Genomic DNA, 16,957 nt, shown 5'->3' with positions numbered 1-16,957 from the left:
CGTCTTAAATCATCTTGCTAAGGAGAGTGAGAGTGTGTCCTCCAGGCTCACAATTCATTATGAGAGACTTCTATGTTGATGATGCTGTCACAAGCATAGCAGATGTGGATGAAGCTGTTCAGCTTGCAAAAGAAGCCCAAAAGTTCTGTGCTATGGGTTTACTGTGACTAAGCAAAGTTGTGCATAGTCGTAGTGCTTGAGCGTAAAACCATCTGAGCGTGCAACTGAACCAAAGGCTCTTGATCTCATCTTTAATGATCCATCACTGTGAAGAGCCTTAAGAACCCACTTTTTTTTTCTTTTTAATAATAGTTTGAATAATTGTTTAAACTAAAGATTCAGTTTTCTATCTCTCCAGCTGTTCTGCTGCTGTGTGCTGTTGGGCTGCTCTGCTCTGATGATGTGAAGACTCCAGTCTGTGTATCCAGTCATGAGGTAAGAGCTGTTTTAACTAAACACTGAATTGTTTGATAAGCCCCTGTTGAACAGTCAAACTGATACAGTATGGCATTGATCTAGAGATCTTTCCACCAGTGATTATTTCACTGTTCCTTAATGAAGGAAGGTTAAATGTTGGCTCTGGTTTTTCAGGCAGTATGTTTGCTACCAGCTGATTATCTGAATCCGTCCCATCAGCAAAGAGTTGGCTGTGGGTAAGAAACTCATCATCTCCCTGGAGTTCCTCTCTGGATCTCCTGTCTGTTAATGGATCAGAGGAGAAGACCGAGTAATGACAGCATAAGTGACCGTCTGTGTTTCTTTGTGTGCTTTTATCTTTATACACTGATAAAAGCTATTTTGGAGAGAGGTATATATAATCTATGCAAATCATATAAAATTTACTCTATTATTGCACTCAGCCAAGGAATTATAAAGTAATGGGTTTATTATACCCTTTTCTTAAGAGTAACAACATTACATTAAAAAATGCAGTAAAATATACCCCCAAACCGTGAGTCTTATGTTCCTAATTTGCCATGCGCCAGACCGCGCTTTTTGACTGAGCGGGACTGCAAGAAAATTCTGGGGGGGGTTTTCGGCTTCCATCGAACCCGATCGAACCACAGAAGTGAAGGTAAGCTATTTACACAGGGTGAATAATATATAATAGCGCATACAAATGGTAATTTTTGAAGTGATGAGCTATTACACTTTACTTGCATTGCTTAGGTCTGTGTAATGCACCATTACTTGAAATGAAACTTTTAATCTGTTGCTGTCTGTTAACTGTCTAGACAACTGCTGGTAAGTTGCAATGAAATGTGTTCGTGGTGCGGTTTTTATCAGTCAGCATGCATGACCAGTCCCGGACTGGTAATCGGAACACTGAGGTCGTGTCCAAATTCATGGGCTGAATCCTCCTGAGGACCCGGCCTTCGTGGGCTATGTGGGCCGGGTCCTCAGAAGGTCGGGTGGGCCGGATGTAAACCTACGTTTAACCTGAGTAGCGAAAGACAGCAGTGATCTGAAAATGATGTTCCGGGAGTTGTGCCGTTCTCGGCGGCTCTAGTGACCCTCGAGCTCCCGGCTAGCTGTCGAGCTGGTGGGTAACAGACGTCTCCGAAAACCTCGAAGCACTTTTGCAAATATGCGATATCTTGATAAACCGAGCAGATATTTGAAGTTTACACACCCTCATTCTCGGCTGAAAATATGTTAAAAGTTTATTATATGACCCAGAAAGAATAATAAGAGTAATTTTAAAACTTAGTAGTGGCCGCCATTGCCGGAAACTGGAGTTTGGCTGGGCCGCGCTATGAATTCTGGGATATGGTGGGCCATGAGGGACACACCCGACCCATCCTTCAAATTCGGGGAAAAGGAGGACACATTGGTCAGCCTTCGGCGCGACGCTGTGACGTAATCGGTCTACAAATGCGTCCCGGGAGGATGCAGCCCATGAATTTGGACGCCCCCAATAATTACAATCGCGGTCTTTGCAAACTACTTTCCTGCCTTGATGGAAAAGAAAATGGACGTCAGACGATTTTTAATTATTATTTTTTTTGAGAAAGGAGAGCGGCAATCCTTAAGTTGTGGTGGCTCTGCTTCTGGGTAAACACATAAAGCAGGTAAACAAACTTAAATCCGGTATGTCTTTGAGATTCTATGAACACTGGTAAATGGACTGATTCTTATGTAGCGCTTTTCTACTCTCCCGGAGTACTCAAAGCGCTCTATACAACATGCCTCATTGCCATCAAACACGACTGTTGGGCAGATTATTCCCAACAGTCGTGTTTTAAAACTCTTAAAAAACAGCTGTTGCATCCGTCTGCTTCTCCCCATTGATCTTCACTGTAGCTCATCATCCCGGAGAGCTCACTGAAAGCTTTCTCCCAGCTGTAACTGGCGGCTTTGTTTTAGCAGCACCAGAACTTTCTGAAAAAGCTCTGAAGCATGTTTGCTTGTATTTAAAAATGTGCGCAGCAGTAGTCGATTGTTCTGTCATGCAGATACCGCTTTGCTCCCGTATCTGCTTCATAATCCGCTCAGCTGTTCGCACTGCGGGGAAACACTGGGACACAGCAGCATCATGAACTCCAGCTGTAGGGAGATTTTTCAGCAGCAAAACGAATAAAGCCAACGCGAAACGATCAGTAAAAAACAAAGACTGCTCTGAGAGTTTGAATTATTAACTGTATTTATTGATGTGTGGTTAAAGAGTATCTTACTCATCAGTAAGTAGGGGCAGGTCCTGCCTTCCTCACCTCTGATTGGATAGTGAAAGAAATCTCCGTCCCGGGTCATCCGTGGATCGGGTTTCCTCCGAGGCGTGGGCACATATAAGCAGAGTTTTGTCTTTACCCTATAAGATTCAAAATTATTCAAAGTAACACTCAGGTATGCCGTTCAGCAGGTTAGTTACGACGTCGGGAGTAGCTTGGGAGAACAAGGAAACACAGACTGCTTCAGGTTGCTTTCCCAAAATCAACTCAAAGGTTTATTCATCAGACAACAGTTTATATAGAGGAAAAAGGTTCGTGTGTCAGCAGATTCTCAGTTCAAACCGGTACAGACCAAATAAGGAAGCATCTTCCTGCCCTCTGAGCAAAGAAGTATCCTTTGTATAGTTTATCAGTTCAGCTACAATTTATGATTATCCCAGCGAAATACACTCCTAGACATAGAATACAGAGTTCTTTCATTAGTGAATTCTGAAACAAACCACCTGGCCTTTAACAAGCTCTTTTCTAGGAGATAAAGAAGGGAGGATGGGAATAAGGAAGTGATCTCTGTGGTATTTTCGACCTTGGTACCAGCCTGTGATTCTTACACATTAATTCTTGGGTCACAGAGAAAGAGAAAAACAACTAGTAAATGGGCCTTATTGAGTAACAGTTTTACTGTATAATATCACTATAAAACAATATCCTGTAAATGCTACCATGGTATCAAAATATCACAACAGATAGAAAGTCTCTCCTACTTACTTATGATTAAGATACTCGCTCACGGGGCGGGACAAGTGTGTCTGAGAGAGGGAGGGCGTCTCATGGGACCATCAGTGTTTCCAACGGTCTCTGACAGAAAGTAGCTGAAGTTCCCCATGGTGTCATACCAAAATAAAAGCGGGGGGGGGGGGGGGGGGGTAAAGCTCTCAGCCTGAAATGTTGTCCCAGTCCAGGCCTGTGCATGACTGTCTGACTGCTTGTTTTAAGTTTAAAAATTAGTCAATGCTAGCTTTTTCTAAAATATTGAAATGGCAGATGTTAAAAAATAAAACAAAGTACTACTGTATCCCACTAGTATGTGTGAAAATACCCACTGTTGCTGCACCTGCGTTTAGTTTTGTGGGATCAAGTAAAATATTTTTAAATTGATTTATTATTGTATTGGGTAGTGTCAGAACATCAGTGCTTGATAATTGTTTTCATAATCATACGTCCCCAATTATTCAGCGGGCCACATATAGCAACCTGGTTCTTTTAAACACCTGGGGTCCAAATTAATTTTGAATATTATATGTCTGCGCTATAATTAGGAGCAATACGGCATGTTCTGTGAAGCATATTACATCTATGAATATGATCTATGCAGTTAATTCCATGAAGCATGCATATTAATCTATGCAATTGCAAATGCCTTTATTTTAGTGAGGTAAGTACACAATCTGTTATTTCTGCATAACAGACCCTTGTTAAAATCCAGTGGCACCAAGGTATCATACAATAAAATAATGTGATTAATACATAAGTAAAAGAAATTCCTATACATGCCCCTTCCTGATTTCTTATGTTTTAACATGTTTGTTACACTTACATGTTTCCAAATGTTAACACAGATGTTCAGAGTAAATACAGATTGTAGTTTTTTAAATGATGATTTCATTTAGTTTGGGGAAACAGCTCTCCAACTTTACCTCATGTAGAAAAAGTCATTTCCTTCTAAACCTAATAAGTGGTTTTGTCATCTAGCAAGAACTGCAATCAAGCATTTGCAATAACTAATAAAAAAAGCACTTGGGACAATTGTGTTGGTGACAGCTTTTGTTATAATATCAATAATATTTCTGGGATACTGTTACATGTTTGCATAGACTTTTGTGGAATATGGAGACACTCCTGGCATTATATGAGCAAAGTGAGACTCATTTTTTAGGGTTGGTGGAGATGAGTGTGAAGATCCAAACAATCCCTGTCAGTGATGGAGAAGCTTTGATGAAAATATTTGGTAAAAAGTTCACCAGCATGAAGGAAATGAAGTTTCAAACTTTCCTTAGGAGGAGCCCAGCACGCCTGCTTAAAGAAAAGTAAGTGTGGCGATGTGGATGCTTGCAGCGACTGCTGTATAGAGGCCATCCTGCTACACATGAAACACATCAGAGTCATAATTGTTATTTTAGTCACGTCTTTGTTTATTATCCTTATTGTTTTATTTGGGACTGTTTGCAGACATCTCAGAGAGAGGAGACACCAGCATCTGAACAGAGACTCAAACCAGCAACCTGCAGCTCCCTGCTTGGCTGCTCCAGTTTTCTCCTCACTCATGTTGCCCACCAGTGATTTCTAGCTGCCCACCCACACAGCAGGCTAGAATATGCGCTGAGCCTCAGCACCCAGTACTTGGACATGTTTTCTTTATTAAATAATGAACCAGACCCCAAAAAGTAAACAGCTGTTATTGCTAGGCAACGGGAGCAGCATTTGGCGATGCAGCACCTGACATTCCTGACCATGTGGGCGGAGCATGCATGGAATGGAATGTTTAGTAGAACTGTGCAACACAAGCACTTAGTTACAGCATGTTTCATTGTATCCAGACACAGCTAGAGACACATCTACAGCAGCATCTCTGTGCAGGACAAACGACAGTTGACGAAGAAAACATCAAAAACTTCACTCCTCTACAATACGTTGGTTTATTTGTTTAAAAGGCCAAAATGAATCGAGGGAGAATGAGAAGAGGATCGGCGAGTGCTTCACCATACAATACAGTACAGCTGATTAACCTGCAAGAGGAATTTCAAATGATACAGGCTGAAAATGTCAAATTAAAAGAAGAGGCAGAAAAATCAAGAGGAGAAGCTAAAAATTCAAAGTTTGAAACTGAAGTAGTATTGCAGGAATTACTGCATGTGGGTCTCAAACTTAAAGGAGAGAAAATGGGAAAACAACAGGCAGAAAACGAGACTGAAAACATGAAGAAAGAACTGTTGGAAGCTCAAAAAGCATTGGAGGAAGAGAAAACCACAGCACAAGAAGCCAAAAATAAATATCAAACTGCAAAGAAGGAGGCAGGAAATGTGATTCAGGAATTACAGGAGGTGCGGGAAGCTTTTGAAGAGGGAAAAAGGAAAATGCAGTTGGCAACACAAGAAGCTGCAAATGTAATGGCTGAAGCTGAAACACTAAGGAAGGAATTACTGCATGTAAAGCACCAACTTGAAGAGGAGAAAAAACGTAAACACGAGGCAGAAAATGAGATTGAAAATATGAAGAAAGAATTGTTGGAAGCTCAAAAAGTGTTGGAGGAAGAGAAAATTAAAATACAGGAAGCAAAGAAAGAAATGGAAGATACAAAGAGTTACACTCAAAACATGAAGAAGGAACTGATGAAAGTGCAAGAAGAACTTGCAGAAGAGAAAATTGAGGTGAAGGCATTCAAGAAAGAAATGACCGGCTCTGCGGTGACCAGGAAAGACTGCAAAGACGCACTTAAAGAAATACGAAAGCACAAAAAGGAAGCTAAAGAGCTCCTCAAACAGAAAGTGAAACTGGCCAAACAGCAGCTGAAAGAAAAATTTAAAGATGCCGAGGAGCAGCTCAACAAAACCTTAAAAGAACAGAAGGCAAAAGAAAAGCAAGCCGAGGACAGGAGGGGATTCTGGAGCAGACTGCTGAGAAAGAGCTGATCCAGCAGCATCGAGTTTGAGGAGATCAATAGTTTCTTCCTCCTCTCTCCACCTTTCTTTCACCCCATCCTTCTTCTTGGGACGTTTGTTTGTTTTTTTAAAAACTCTAATCTAAATACATGTACTGAAATACACAAATAAAATTGCCATAACTTGACCTCATGTTGCCTGCTTCTTTTCTTGTGTGTCTGTGGATGTAAAACAGTAACACACTTTCTGCTCTGTGTCTTTAATTGTAAATAAATGCAATATGCTTTCATTTTAAAATGCAGTGCAAAAAACTTCTGCTCTAAATCTTTTTTTTTAGCAAAAAGCTTTTTTTTTGCCTGTTGTGGAAGTTTTCCATTTAAATAAAGCCTGCAGACGAGCGGTGAGCGGTAGCTAACATTCCGCATGACCGCGGGACAGACGGTCAGCAGAGTCTCCCTGAGCCTAGCATGGCTCTCAGTTAAATACCTTCTCCAGGAACAAAAGGCAGTACACAGCTGTTTCACACCTTAAGGTTCACACTCCCTTGCTACCTCCCAGAGTCCTCGAAGACACAAAAGACTCTTCCTGTGGAGTTGTCTGCTTCCCCCAACTTCCTTACTAGACAACCACCATTTGTCTTACTGTATGAGTGTGAGACATGTTAAGTATAACAGACAGACAGACTTCTCAGATAAGAGGAGCAAAGAAAAACTGAAGAACAATATTCACCTTATGTTTAATTTCTACCTTCATTAAAGAGACTCAGAGAAATTTTGAGGTTAGATAAATAACTTGTAACCAGGTACATATCTGAAAATTTCTTTTGTGTAATGTATTTTCTTATTTTTGTTGCATGAAGAATCTGTGTATGTGGACACTCACTATTTGCCCTCTTTTTCAGATCCTCACGTGTGTCCTTTACAAGCAGAGACTCACTGATAAACGACTCTGTTACCAGTTCTAGGGCTGACGCACCCACCCACATCCCCACACCCGGTGTATCCTTTATAGGTATGCAAGTTTCTAAATGAAATAAATCACATTGACCTTAAAAATGTGGTTAATCTTAACCAAAATCCTCAGTTATGGGAAAATGAACTGGAAATGCAAGTTGTGCAACTTCACAACCACAAAAAGATTAGACCTGCTGAAACACGTCAGGCTAATACATGGGCATTTTGGTCGAGTCCACTCCATACCCTGCCTTCATGCAGATTGCCCTTGCACTGTCAAGACATGGGGTGCATTAAGGACACATTTGTCAAGGCATCATTCACAGTCATCCCAGCCAGGCAACATCCTTTCATTCACGTGCATTGTCTGTAATTCATGCTCTTTTGACAGTGAGAGGCAGTTTTTTGAACATCTTGTGGCCATCTAAAAAAGTTTGAAACTGTGCCATGTGTTTTTGAGGATTGTGATTATAAGGTTAACAAATACACAACATTCCACAGCCACAAGAGTAGAAAACACAACCCACATTCCTTGGAAGATTTCAAGACTAATGTTCTTCATCAATACCAAAAGAACCCGGATGAAGAATGTGACATTGTTGACGATGACAATGAATGTGGCTCAGTCCTTGAGGAGGATGAGGACTTAAACAAAATTATTACTAAGAAAGTGGGGCTACTCCTGAAAATGGAGAGCATTTTCAGTGTCTCCAATTCATGCATTGACGAACTAGTAGAGGAACTTCATTTCCTTACAGCATCTGCATCTGGTCCCGTCATTAAAGAAATAATTCTGAGCACTTTGAGAAAACATGGCTGTACATTGGAAGACTCAGTGATTTCAGAACTGGTCAAAGACCTTTGCCGGCTAAGCCCTGTCTGTGCTGCTTTAAGAGTGGAAGGGCCTTTAAGCAGTCAGTTCAGGAGAGAGCAATTTAGAAAGGAGCATCTCTCATTGACTGAACCTGTTGAGGACATACTTGATAGTACAGATAATAAAACTTTTCAGTATATACCAATCCTCCCATTATTATCTCAACTTGTGGACAACAGAGACATTCAAAACACAATATTACAAAACAAAAGGCCATCTGATGTCTCTTCAGAATACAAATCATTTAATGATGGATCTTTACTAAGAGAAAACAGCTTTTTATGTGAAGACGAACTTAAACTCCCACTCATCCTTTAAATAGATGACTTTGAGATATGCAACCCTCTGGGAACATCCTGCAAGAAGCATAAAGTCACAGCTGTGTATTGGGTGTTTGCAGACATACCTGCCACATTGAGATCTACACTGACTTCCATTTACTTAACCATTTTATGCAAGGCAAATGATGTCAACCAGTTTGGCTATGCAAAAGTTTTGGACCCACTGCTCAAAGATTTGAAGTCCTTTGAAGATAATGGTATTTTTGTTTCAAGTCTGGGCAAAGTGGTCAAGGGCACTGTACTTGCTGTAGTCGCTGACAATCTTGGCGCTCACTCAATAGGCAGGTTTGTTGAAAGCTTTTCAGCTTCACATTTCTGTCGAAAGGTCACAGATCCAGGAGCATGAAGTAGGAGAAGGACTGTTTCCTCTACGGACTAAGTCATCCATGTCAAAGCAGCACTGTCTGATCCTGCAGAAGCTCACCACTGTGGAGTTAAAAGACAGTGTCCAATCTCAGACAGACTCAGTCACTTTCATGCTACATCAGGTTATCCCCCAGATGCTTTGCATGATTTGCTTGAAGGGATTGTACCTGTTGAAATTTCACTCTGTCTTGATGTGTTAATCAGGAAGAAATACATATCTCTTGAGCAGCTCAACCGTTCCATCCGTTGCTTTCCTTACAAATGGAGTGACAAAACAAACTGCAACCCATTGCCCCAAATTTCACAGCGCGAAAAAGTGTAGGAGGTAATGCACACGAAAACTGGTGTTTGTTGAGAATGATACCACTCATGATTGGTGACAAAGTACCAGAAGATGAGCCTGCTTGGGAGGTTTTGAAGACCCTGAAAGATGTTGTTGAGCTTGTCATGGCTCCTCTCCACACAGATCACACAATAGGATACATGCAAAGTAAGATCTCAGAACACCATTACAGATATTTAGAAGTGTTCCCAGAGGAGAAACTGAGACCAAAACATCACTTTCTCGAGCACTATCCTTTGCTTACAACTGTTTACTAGGGGTTCAACGATACACAAAATTCACGGTTCGGTTCGGTTCGATACTTTGGTGTCACGGTTCGATATTTTTTCGATACAAAAAAAAATGTTCATGCCTTTTTAATTTGTCATTTATTAAATTTTCACGGCACATTCCGCACCACATCTCTGTGCGTTCATCATTTGTTTGAAGCCAGCTCACCTCCTGCAACTACTTTTCCGAGAATACGCGCTTCTTTTGTGGTTTGGACTCCTGACATTTCTTTGGAGGTGGAGGAACACCAAAGTAATTGCTTAAAGGAGCTTCTTCGACATCTTTAAGAGTTCTAAACAAATGTCTGTCCTCCTGAAAATCTTATGTACGCAAACACGCGTTGCAACTTCCTTATCTTGTGCGCATTTTTTATTTTGACAGCGAATGCGCACCTGCGGACCACTTATGTGCAGCCCTGGTTATTTAGCTCGTCATATTGCAGCCACAGAAATTCTTTTGTCCATGAAACCATAAAGCTGCACTTTCTTTTTGCCTTATAGTCTGATTTGTCATAACTTTTCCGTTTTGTGGTAAGCTTTTCTTTGGCTGTCACTTCTTCACCCTGACCTGTCTTATTTGGCTCAGCAGAACTAAAATATATATCCTTCTGCTTTTACACACGCACTCACATAATGCTCAGCGATCCTCTGCGTGATCAACCTCTCACATGTTTAAGCTGCCAGAGATTTCACTTGTCATGTTTGCATAGTAAGCTAACGATGTCAGAGGAATTGGTGCGCAAATTATCGTCACTCACCAATCAGTGCTGTCGCTCTCTATACATAGTTCGCGCGATTGCAAAGTGAAAGCAAAAAACAAGCGCAAATTCAAACGCGATTTCAATATGTCACTGTGGAATACACCAGGCACAGACACACGCACACACAGGTAGGTACAGCCAACTTCCACATTTATTCAAGTGTTGTTGTTTTGACAGCTGACTCAGTCACACAGTCTGACAGCTCACGAGCCCAGCTGATCTCTCTTCTGGCCGCTCCTCCTCGTCTCACTATAAACACAGCGGAGGGAGACCATCATCAGTCCATAAACAACATCAGCTGTTCTTACCGGCCTCGCAGCGCCGCCCTGTTGAGCCTTCCGCTCCACTCCTCCCCTGCAGCTGCGCCCGGGGCCACGCCTCCGCCACACACCCCCACCGCCCGTTCGAGGCCGGGGAGCCGTCCGGCCGAGCCAACTCCCCCCCCCGCGAGCGAGAGAGGAAATCGGCCACTGCCATCTGTGCCCCCGGCCTATGGATCACCTTGAACTTAAAGGGCTGCAACGCCAGATACCACCGGGTGATCCGGGCGTTGGCATCCTTCATGCAGTGGAGCCACTGCAGCGGGGCGTGGTCCGAACAGAGGGTGAATGAGCGTCCCAGGAGGTAATAGCGCAGGGAGCCGACCGCCCACCGGATGGCCAGGCACTCCTTCTCCACGGTGCTGTACCGGCGCTCGCGCTCTGCTAGCTTCCGGCTGATGTATAGGACAGGGCGGTCAGCCCCCCTTACCTGCTGGGACAAAACGGCTCCCAGCCCTCTGTCCGAGGCGTCAGTCTGCAGAACAAAAGGGAGGGAAAAGTTAGGAGTGTGAAGCAGCGGCTCCCCACAGAGAGCCTTTTTCACCTGCACAAACGCCGCCTGGCACGGCCCCGTCCGGCGTCCCCGGGTTCCCCTGCTCCAGCGGCAAGGTGGTCCTCCGCCAGCGTCACCGCTACCTCCAAGCTTGCACCGGACCCATCTCGCCGTCTCCGCTGGCAATCCCTCCGTGAACTGCTCCAGCACCACCTTGTCCACCAGCTTCGTCTCCCCCTCCGATGTTCCCGGTTGCAGCCAGCGTACCGCCGCGTCGCGCAGCTGCCGGGCCCAGGCGAATGGTCGGTCCGTTGTAGCAAGCCGACAGGCCCGGAACCGCCGGCGGTGGTCTTCGGCGGTGAGCCCTAGCCTGTCCACCACCGCCCGGCTCACGTCCGCGAAGCTGCTCCTCGACGCCGGAGGCAGACTCAGGGCCGCTGTTTGTGCCTCCCCGGACAGCAGGGGGAGCAGCCGCGGAGCCCACTCCTCCCGCGGCCATTGGCAAGCCTCCGCCGTGGCACGGAAGGTCTCCAAAAAAACCTGTGGGTCGTCCCCCATCCGGGGCACCGCCACCGACAGTGGCAAGGGCTTCGGCGTGGCAGCGGCCCCGACCAGCCGCTCCAGAACTTGCGTCTGCCGGTCCGTCTGCTCCCGCAGCGCGGCCAGGTGGGCACGCTGGTCGGCCGCCTGATCCCGGCTCATCGTCGCCATCTCCGCCAGCATCTGCGCCAAGAATTGCAGAGGCTGGGCGGGTGGCGCGGCCTGTGGGTCGGACATTTCCCCACCGGCACTTTCCTGGGTTTCGGCACCACTTGTGGAATACACCAGGCACAGACACACGCACACACCGGTAGGTACAGCCAACTTCCACATTTATTCAAGTGTTGTTGTTTTGACAGCTGACTCAGTCACACAGTCTGACAGCTCACGAGCCCAGCTGATCTCTCTTCTGGCCGCTCCTCCTCGTCTCACTATAAACACAGCAGAGGGAGACCATCATCAGTCCATAAACAACATCAGCTGTTCTTACCGGCCTCGCAGCGCCGCCCTGTTGAGCCTTCCGCTCCACTCCTCCCCTGCAGCTGCGCCCGGGGCCACGCCTCCGCCACAGTCACATATTGACAGTGGCTCACCGATGCCAATGACATAATTACCCGGCTACATTTCCGAAAGAATGCAAAAGCATTGACATATATTTTTCCTTCCTACGATAGGCCGACGGGCAGGGCAGAGATAGATTTTGGTAGCCCGACTGGAAAAATTTTGCGAGCCCTGTATCTGATTGAGGAATCACTCATCTTTGGAAAAGAGAGTTTATTACAGAGAAATGTCTCTTTCCAAAATAAAAGCTATACTATACGCTTCTTCTGGGCTATATTCTCAGCAGCATATTAAACATATCAGGTCCCCATAAGGAGAATCCTGTGCTAACGGCTGTCTAAATGACTCGGGTAAAGTTTGTAGCATGCGTGCTTGTTGTTTTTGTCGGCTTCCACTTGTCTTTGCACTAGGATGATGTCGGAGTAAATGTGCAGTCATATTTGTTGTGTTCCCACTAGTGCTTTCAGGTTAATCTCGTTGAAATGACGTTAACGCCACAACACGGCAAATCTCCGTTAACGAGCTACCGCGGATCGCCCTGAGCGTGGGGCTGGACGGCCAACACGTTAACGAGCTAACTGCGCTAACACACTAGCTCCCACCCATGTAATTGAGCATTGCGTGGCACATCCAACATACTGTTTTACTTTAGTCCATGACGCGCTTACCTTCAGGGTCATACGTCACATGAAAACCAAAATAGTTCCAAACGCCAGATCTGAATGAGGATGGGGGAGGTTCAACTTGCCATGTTGCAAGGAGAGCTTAACTTCTGTCTCGCTAGCTTGCCCTGCGCTCAGTGAATCTGCACTCGACTACTCCGCCTAGGCTGCACTGTCGAGTGCAGATCCACTGAGCGCTCAACACAGACAGCATCGTCAGAAGGAAAGTTGATAAAATAAATTAAAAATTTTGTATTGTTCGATACATATGCGTACCGAACTGCACTGTATCGAACGGTTCAATATCGATACGAATATCGTTGCACCCCTACTGTTTATGGGCCACTTGTACATTTCTGGACTATGCGATTTGAAGCCAAACATCGATTCTTTAAATGGATTGTGAGGCAGACTGGGTGTAGAAACATCCTCATGACAATGGCGAGAAAACACCAATCGATGATTGCATATCATACCCACGATTACAACCACCAAAGGCCAGCACTGTCAGTGTCCCAGAAGACTCAAGTGGCAGTCGATGTTCTAAAAGACAGCATTAAGGAGTCCCTTGCAAGGAAGTTCCCCAGGGAAGACTTTGTGAACATGACGAATAAAGCAACCATTTTAGGCACAGACTATAATATTGGCATGATGCTGCCGTTTGGCTCAACAGGAGGCCTACCTGACTTTGCAGAAATCCATCAAATAGTCATTGTGCACAGAACTCCTGTGTTTGTTCTGAAGTTGCTTAGAGGCTGGTACTGTGAACACCTGAGGAGTTTCAAAGTAGAGCCCACAGGAGAGACAGAAATCCTTAAACATTCTGAACTGAAAGAAACATGGCTGCATACAATATAGCAGATGGCCGTATGGTGTCCCTTAAACACTTCATTTGCACATCAGAGTAAGTGTAATGGGTTGATTATTTCTGTTATATCAAATGTTTGTGCACTTATTGAAATTATTGAAAAAATATATTATTTTACCAACAACTTTATGGGCAGGCATCCTGTCTTATTTGTTTATTGTAATGTTTATTTAACAGGAACAATACATATAACTTTGAAAAAGAAAATAGAAGCATGTGATGCACACTTAACCCTCCTCTATTCTTCTTCCCTTATCTCCCTCTTCTTAAAATGACAATCAAAAATTATTTATCCAAAATTCTACTGAACTAAATCTCTGCTTTTATTTCTCTGGCAGAAGATAATGAAGAAAATATATGCATGTAAGCTTATCAACTATTAATAACCTGTCTCAATTTCTTTTCTTTCTCTGTCTCTACAGCTGAGGAAACACAAACCAAACAACAATGGCAGTTCAGTTAAGAGTCGTTTTAGAAGAACACAGCATTCAAAAGTTGACACTTCCAACAGGAATTCCTAATACAGTGGATGGGGATACATGGGGAATTTGGACTGCTATACAAGACAAAGACTTTGACAATCAGTTTTTCAGTGTCATCTCAACTGCTGACTTGTATGACAAGGCCACTGTTAACGTGATCCTTAAAGAGCCAGTAATCACCCTTGACTTACAACCAGTATGTGAATCAGGATCATCGTCTGCATTGAACTCTTCGACTTCAGTGAGCACCCATCCTGCAAGTACTACTGAAACGGACACCTGCCCTGCCAATCATGATGCACCCTCACAGGTGTCTGACTGCGCATCGTCAAGTTCCAGTGACACCATCATTCTCCCTGATTCATGTCGCCCTGCTGCGTGGCCAGTGCCATTTCAAGTACCGGAGTTTTCCCGAGACATACAACTAATCCTCGCTGAGGCAAACAACTCATATCGCAACACTGGAAGACCTTTCATGGATGCCAGTGTTAAATCAGCAACAATGCAAGACCTTGCAAAAGTAATTTTTTCGTACACTGCTTACCCAACCAATCAGCAGATCCTCTCAGTGGCTGAAGCCTTGGTTTCAAAGTTTCCGTGTCTTAGCCAGGATCATTTGCCGGCTTATATGGCTGGCAGCAGCGCAGAAAAAACAAGATGCACAATTACCGTGCCAAGCTAAGATCTCGAAAATTTTCTTACCCGGAAATTGAAATTAATGCCTTAAAAAGGAAGCATCCAGCTGATGCAGTGCCATCAAAGAATGTAAAAAAGCCAAAAAAAAGCAGAGGTTAATTATCTCCCTCCGCATCCTACTGGAGAAACCCAAGAGACACTGGAGAAAGAGAGGCTTGAATTAATTTATGAAATAACAAAGAAAAACAACGCAAAGATAATTGCAGATAAAATGAATAAAACGTTCTCTAGCCGAAGACTTGGAGTGGTCAGCCTCTGCCCCTCTGTGGGTGAGTTAAAAGAAAGGTGGCCAGCATTATTCACTGAGGCTCAGGTGAGTATGTGTGATAACTATTCCTATCCACCAAAAAACAAATGTCAAACAAATGTCAACAAATTGAAATGTCATTTTTTTTGTCCCCTTACTTCTTAGCTCATCGAAGAGTTCAGACGCATCACCACAGTTTCTTTGGTGGAGACATTCATGCTGAAACTTGATGAGTACACACCAGGTCTTTTGCAGCTTATGCCTGCCAAAGGAGGAGCTGCTGGTTCCAAGATGAGACCTCTGCTGGACACTTTGAATGACCTATGTTATTTGACTTTTTTCACAAATATGTAATTATGGAGGGCTGCAGTCGGTAGCAAGAAGGTCCTGGGTTCAAATCCCGGCCCAGGGTCTTTATGCATGGAGTTTGCATGTTCTCCCTGTGCATGTGTGCGTTCCCCCCGGGTACTCCAACTTCCTCCCACAGTCAGAAAGCATGGCTGTTAGGATAATTGGTTTCTCCAAATTGTCCTTAGGTTTGAGTGTGTGCGTGCATGGTTGTTTATCCTGTCTGTCTCTATGTTTCCTTGTGATTGACTGTCCAGGGTGTACCCAGCCTCTCACCTGTTGAAAGCTGGAGAGAGGCATCAGCCATGTTTTTGTTTTTAAGTAATTCAGTCTTAATGTAAGTAAAGCACTCGACTTAGTCTTTTCACTAAGTTGTATCTCCCTACAGACACAGAGCATTGAGAAGAAAAGGGATCTCCTTATCTGCTGCCTCATTAGCTACCTCGGGGAAAGACAAGAAGATCTTTTTCATGACTGCCAGGTTTGTCATATTGATAACAGTTTACTTATTAACTCAAGGGATCCTAATGTTCTTCTCTCCTGTCCTTTCCTATCCCCTGTTCTCCCCTTCTCCATTCATCTTCTGTCCGCTCCCCTCTTTAGATCAACTGAAATATATTGAAAAAGCATCTTAAATAAAATAAAACGTGTGCATGCTTTTTGTTTCTTTCTTTTTAACACGTAGGAATGTGAGGATTACACAGACAATATGATGAAGGTGATCGTGATCCACATCATGGCTGAGGAGGATCCATCAGATGTGTCCATTGTGTGACTTGGGAAACCAAGTGATGGAGGGATGTGGAAGCCGAACAAAGGCATGTGTACTGCTGATGGGACTGATATATGCCCTCAACCTCGAATATCCGAAGGAGCTGAAGAACACATTTGACACTTTTCAAAAACTGTTTTTGGAACTTGACGGGGCGAAACTACTGAACAAGGTCCACGGCCTCAAAAATAAGCTTATGCAATGCATACACCTTTCCCCTCTTGTTCCCAGAGGACATAGCTTGATGGAGCTGTATTTTTCTTCTGACAGCAAGCACAGAAACTATTGAATGTTGGTGTTAGTGTTCTGTTCTATCTATCCATATATATGTTTGATAATGTACATGCACAGAAACAACCTTGTAGAGTTTCTGTATGGTAAATGGCCTGTATTTATATAGCGCTTTACTAGTCCCTAAGGACCCCAAAGCGCTTTACATATCCAGTCATCCACCCATTCACACACACATTCACACACTATGTATGTGCTTTTGGCTTTTAAAATGGACTGAGTGGCCTTTGAAAGTGTTGTCTGCATTAGCCGTTGTGTTGCACTTTATTCTGTATTTTTATGGAATAAAAACATTGAGATGAGGAACCATTTGAATATCTTTTTTGGGGGGTACATTTTACCTTATATGAATAGGTAATGTTTATCAACTGATAATAATTAAATTTTATTACTAATTATCAGGTATTACCAACTAGCAAACAAGAGATAATTTTACCTAATTTCA

Source organism: Aulonocara stuartgranti, assembly GCF_965226115.1.
Source record: "Aulonocara stuartgranti genome assembly, chromosome: 9".
NCBI lineage: Eukaryota > Metazoa > Chordata > Actinopteri > Cichliformes > Cichlidae > Aulonocara > Aulonocara stuartgranti.
This window is presented reverse-complemented; position numbering follows the sequence as displayed.